This window comes from Saimiri boliviensis, chromosome 10, assembly GCF_048565385.1.
Source record: "Saimiri boliviensis isolate mSaiBol1 chromosome 10, mSaiBol1.pri, whole genome shotgun sequence".
Taxonomy (NCBI): domain Eukaryota; kingdom Metazoa; phylum Chordata; class Mammalia; order Primates; family Cebidae; genus Saimiri; species Saimiri boliviensis.
In genome coordinates, this window is record NC_133458.1 from 97,866,730 (window position 1) to 97,872,113 (window position 5,384).

A 5,384-nucleotide genomic window follows, 5' to 3' on the forward strand; every position below is an offset into this window, starting at 1 on the left:
ATACTCAAAAAGAATAAAATCAGCTTAGTTTTCATGAGCTAGTAAACAATGGGTCAGATCTACCCATTTCATTGATGCAAGAGAACAGAAAGGCATGAAGACCATCAATGCAGAGCCAATTCGGGAAAGCATCAAGCCTGTTACAGAGTGAAGTGGAGGAAAGAATACTGACTTGGAGAAGAGGGACCTCTGTTCTAGTCAATTCCTTTCTCTTACCAGCTATGTGGCATTGGCAAGGGACTTGGGTCTCTGAAAATCAGCTTTTACACCTGTAGCATAAAGTGCAAACATATATCTCATGAGATTGTGATGAGCATTAGCCAGAATAGATTTAGGAGATTGTAGTGGGAACTTAATGGAATGTAGCTGGGTCAGAGTAAGTGGGGCCCCCTGAATCAGAATGGTGCTCAAGGTCAGTGTGACTATGGTTCCTTTGGACACAATGACACTCAAGGACCTCATGGTTCTAGGTATCCATTTGACAAGACAAACCAATATAGGCCAAGACCTGGAGACTGGACAAAACTTCACCTGAATAGAGCAGACTCTAGAACTGAGTGAACTGCAAAAAATGAGTGAAAGGGCAAAGAGGTGAGACAAGGGATAGGGTAGGTATGGAAAATTGGGACACATAACAGATTGGATGCCCAGTCAAGCATCAGAAAGCTCCTGACAAGTGAGTGGTGCATCCTCAGAGATATTCAGGTCAGCCAACTGACCTCAGGAAGTAGAGACCAGCCTAGCCACTTAACGTGATTCACCCACTTTCCTGGGGGAAATGCTATTGTTGAGGTCAACGCATCAGAAATAATTCAATGGCTTACTTAAGATTTGATAGTTCATGAAACTATATGACACTGTTCCTGCAGACAGATTGGAACTTTTTGGTTTTTTTGAGAGGGGTAGGTAAACAGCTACTGCATTCTTCCAACTTCCAGAATTTGGCTGTACTTGGTCATCTCCTCTGCCTCCAATCTACACAAAGGACTTTAAAATTGTGGTGGTACTGTACTTTATTCACCACTGAATCTCATTATCTAACATACCACATGCATGAAATTCCTCACAGTCCAGTGGATTGATGGATGATGGATGGATGGATGAAAAGATGGATGGATGGACAGATGGTTGAATGTGCTATTATTTTTCTACCAAGATTATCCTTTTCCTTCCTTTTATTCAAAGCCATCTCTCCTTTCTTCAGCCCTTCTAACTTACTTCCTCAGAAGCAGGTTCTTGCTTCTTGCTTTGAGCTGTGGGAGCACTTGGCTCATCTCTTTACTAGAGCATTCAATGAAACTTCTTGTGATTTTTCTGCATATGTCTCCTTCATTTCCATCAGATTATGAGCTCTTAAAAGATGCATGCTCTCTCTTACTCATATTTACTCCCTAACACCAGGAACAATATACTAAGTCAACCTTCAGTGAATGATAATTGAATAAACTTATTCCCCTTATGTGAGAAGACCTCCCTTTCAGTTCTTGGAGGCCAAAAATTGGCTGCTGCTTTACTTGACACATAGCAGATGTTTTAAGGCCTAGCAGACATCCACAGATTGGTTTTGTCTGATGAAATTCACCAGGGAAGTCGGCAGCAGTAACCACAAGTTAAATTTTTAGCAAAATGTCCTCTGTGTCTTTTTGAAAGTGAGTCTCCTTGAATTATATGTATTCTCTCACTCTCAAGCAGCTTTAGGTTTGGAGTCTGGTCAGTGGTTTAGTGCATGGATGCTGGAGTCAAACTATCTGGGATTGGCTTTTGTCTCTACCAATTCTTAGCTGTCTGTTTAACCTCCCTGGGCCTCACTTTCTTCATCCATAAGAAGGAGATGATAACAATAGTACCTGCCTTATAGGACTGTGGTGAGAATTAAACAAATAGGTAATAAGTGCTTAGAACAGTGTCTGGCATGTTGTAACCACTAAAGTGACAAACATTTTTGTTGACAATTTGCCCTTTGTTAAATATAGGAAGATAAAAGAGAGGTCTTGACAAAATGCCATAGAAAATGCGTAAATGGGATGAAGAGACATTTTACAGAAGAGGATATACAGATGGCAAATAAGTATATGAAAACATGTTCAAAATCATTAGCCATCAAATAGTGCAAATTAAGAACTTGGTGAGATATCACTTTACACCTATCAGAATGGCTGAAATAAAAAATAATAACATCAAAGCTGGTGAAGATTCAAAGGGACAGGATCACTCCCACATTGCTGGTGGAAATAAAAAATGGCCAGGCCACTCTGAAAAACAGTTTGGCAGTTTCTTATAAAAATAAACACGCAACTGCCATATGGGCCAGTAATTGTACTCATCAGTATTTGCCCTAGAGAAGTTAAAACTTATGCGCACACAAAAACAAGTCTACAATTGTTCACAGTAGCTTCCTTTGCAATAGATAAAACTGCCATTATCTCAGATGTCTTTCAACAGATGAATGGTTAGATAAAAGATAAATTGTGGTACATCTATAACATGGAATATTTCTTAGCAATAAAAAGGAATGAACTACTGATACATAAAACCACCTGAGTCTCCAGAGAATTATGCTAAGTGAAAAAAATAACAATGTTATATGATATATATATATATATATATATACACACATACATAGTATGATTCCATTTATGTAACATTCTTGAAATGATAAAATGATAGAGATGAAGGACAGATTGGTGGTTGCCAGGGACCATTATGGAGTCTGGGAGGGTAAAGGGAGGCGGCATAGCTGTGAAAGAGCAACAGGAGATATCTCTGTGGTGTTGGAAATGTTTAGTATCTTGATTATGTAAGTTCCTGTGGATACAAAATGATAAAATTATGTAAAGTTCAATATACACACACAGAGCTGGAGAAATCTGAAGACAGGTGGATTGTACCAATATCAATATCATATTTGTGATACTGTGATATTGCGCTGTAGTTTTACAAAATGTCACCATTGGGGGGGACTATGCCCAATATACAAGGGATCTAACTCTCTGTATTATTTCTTACAACTACATGTAAATCTACAATTATCTCAATTAAAATGCCAGTTAAAACAGGAAAAGACAACCATTCTCCCTACCTCTCATTTTAGTAGGTATTTAGTAAATGTTTAATATGACATTAAATATTTATATATGAAAGATTAAATGTGTTCTACATTTTTTTCGGTGAAATGAGAATAAATGACATCACGTTTTCTTACAGATTAAAGAGTTCCTTGTTATCAGAACCTGACATGTGTTCAAAACTGCCCAGAGCAAAGATATACTGCTTATTTACCAGAAGATATTGATCTGAGACAGCTCACTCTCCTCTCTAAGAGGCTGATGGAGACAACCAAAGAGATACAGCAAGATCTCGGGGATAAAACAGGCTTATGAATATTTAGTGCTCTCTCCCTCTTTCTTTTCCCCTCCGTGGATTGAGAAGGTGGAGGTTTATCACTTATCAACACAGAAACTACCCCTAGATTGGCTATGAAAGGCAAATCTTTTAAAAGAATATTTTATAGATTACTGACTAAAATAAATTGTCTGGAAATGTTCAATCATTTTATAAATCATTCTTATTCATAAAGATGGGATATTTGTGATTAAAGTGTAAATGTATTCATTTAAAGCTAGTTACCATTAGGCATCCATCAGGAATTAAGGCAGAAGTGAATCAGCCATACATCAAAGGGTTCTTGGACTACAAATTATGCCATGCACACAACGGCTCCTTGCACTTAGGCTGGGAGCACCGCAGGCTGAGGGTCTATGACTTCAGCCCTGCACATATGCGGTTGTTATTTAGAGCTCTCCAAGGTATAGATCTACATTACCATCTGCCCTCTCAGTTGCTGTATACATCTGTCCTAAAAGGGGGAGGGGTGTAATCAATTAAAGAGTATGTACAAAGCCCTGGGAAAAATTAACAACAGCAACAACAGCCTGAACTTGGGAGTGGTAGATATGCCTATTCAAAGGGGAAAAAAAGGATTCGTTCTCTTCTCACTTTGAAAATATTCTCTTTGAACTGTGGAAATTAAGTGACAAAAGAATTTGTTAAACTCTACAGGCTGGAATATGCGGAACACAATTAAGCTTCTCCAAAGAGCCCGAGAAAAATCTAAATTATGTATTTTTAAATTAATTTAAAGATGAGTTGGACTTCATAACAATTTAAAAGCTATGCTTCATGAAAGACTCCATGAAGAGATTGAAAACGCAAACTGCGAATTAGGAGAAAATATTTGCAAACCATATTTCTAGTAAAGAACTAGTATCTGGAATATCTAGGATCTAGTTTTGAAGAATGTTCAAAACTCAACAGTAATATAAAAAGTCCCATTAGAAAATGGACAAAAGACATGAAGTAACATTTCACCAGAGAAAATATACAGATGATAAATGAGCACCTGAAAAAATGTTTAGCTTAATTAGCCATGAACTTGCAAATTAAAACCACAATGAGATATTACTACTGAACCTTCCTTCAAGAATGGCTTTTTAAAAATACTGGCAACACAAAATGCTGGTGAAGATACAGAGAAACTGGACGCCTCGTACATTGCTGGTGGGAACAGAAATGCTGCCTCCACTTTGGTGATATTGTGAAAGGAAACACACAATTTTCAGTAATTACACTTCCGGGCATTATCCCAGAGAAACTAAAAATTATGTTCATGCAAAAGCCTGTCTACATGAATGTTCATAGCAGCTTTATTTGTAATAGCCAAACATCGGGAACAACCCAGGTGTACGTACACAAATGGATGTCACACAAACTGTGGTCCATTCTATGGAATACTATTCAGCAATAATAAAGAACAAATGACTGATGCACACAACAACCTGAATGGATCTCTAGGAAACAATGCTGAGTGAATAAACAAAAGTCAAGCCCAAAAGGCTGCATGCTATATCATACCATTATAGAAATGGAAAATAGATTCATGGTTGCCAGTGTTAAAAAGTGATTGGGAGTAGGAGGGTAGAAAGGAAGAGAGCGAGGTGTGACTATATAAGGGCAAGATAAGGGAGCCTTTTGGTGATGGAAACCTTCTGTATATAATCGTGTAAATATCAACATACTAGTTTTGATGTTATAAGATAATTTCATAAGATGTTACCATGGGGTGTAACTGCTTGCATATAGGGGATCTCCCTGTATTATCTCTTACAACTGCATGTGAATCTAATATTATCTCAAAACAGTTTGATTTGAAAGAGGAATGTAGGGATTTTGGAAGTAATGTACATCTTTTCCACTCAATTTTGGAATGAAGATGATGCTAACTCATTGGCCAACAAGGCTGTTGTTAAGAAGATAAAGTAATGCAGTGTTTAATACCTAGGTGATGGGTTAATGGGTGCAGCAAACCACCATGGCACATGTTTACC

At 37.6% G+C, this 5,384-nt stretch overlaps 1 protein-coding gene across 1 annotated transcript in view; it reads left to right on the forward strand.

The window, feature by feature from the left end:
* The window catches only part of ITPRID1 (ITPR interacting domain containing 1), a 137,549-nt gene extending 132,218 nt beyond the window's left edge, over window positions 1-5,331 (forward strand). Inside the window, exon 15 of the transcript XR_012512202.1 lies at window positions 3,205-5,331. The gene's annotated coding sequence lies outside the window, so the exon portion shown is untranslated. The remainder of the gene's footprint in view (window positions 1-3,204) is intronic.
* The last annotated feature ends 53 nt before the right edge of the window (window positions 5,332-5,384 follow it).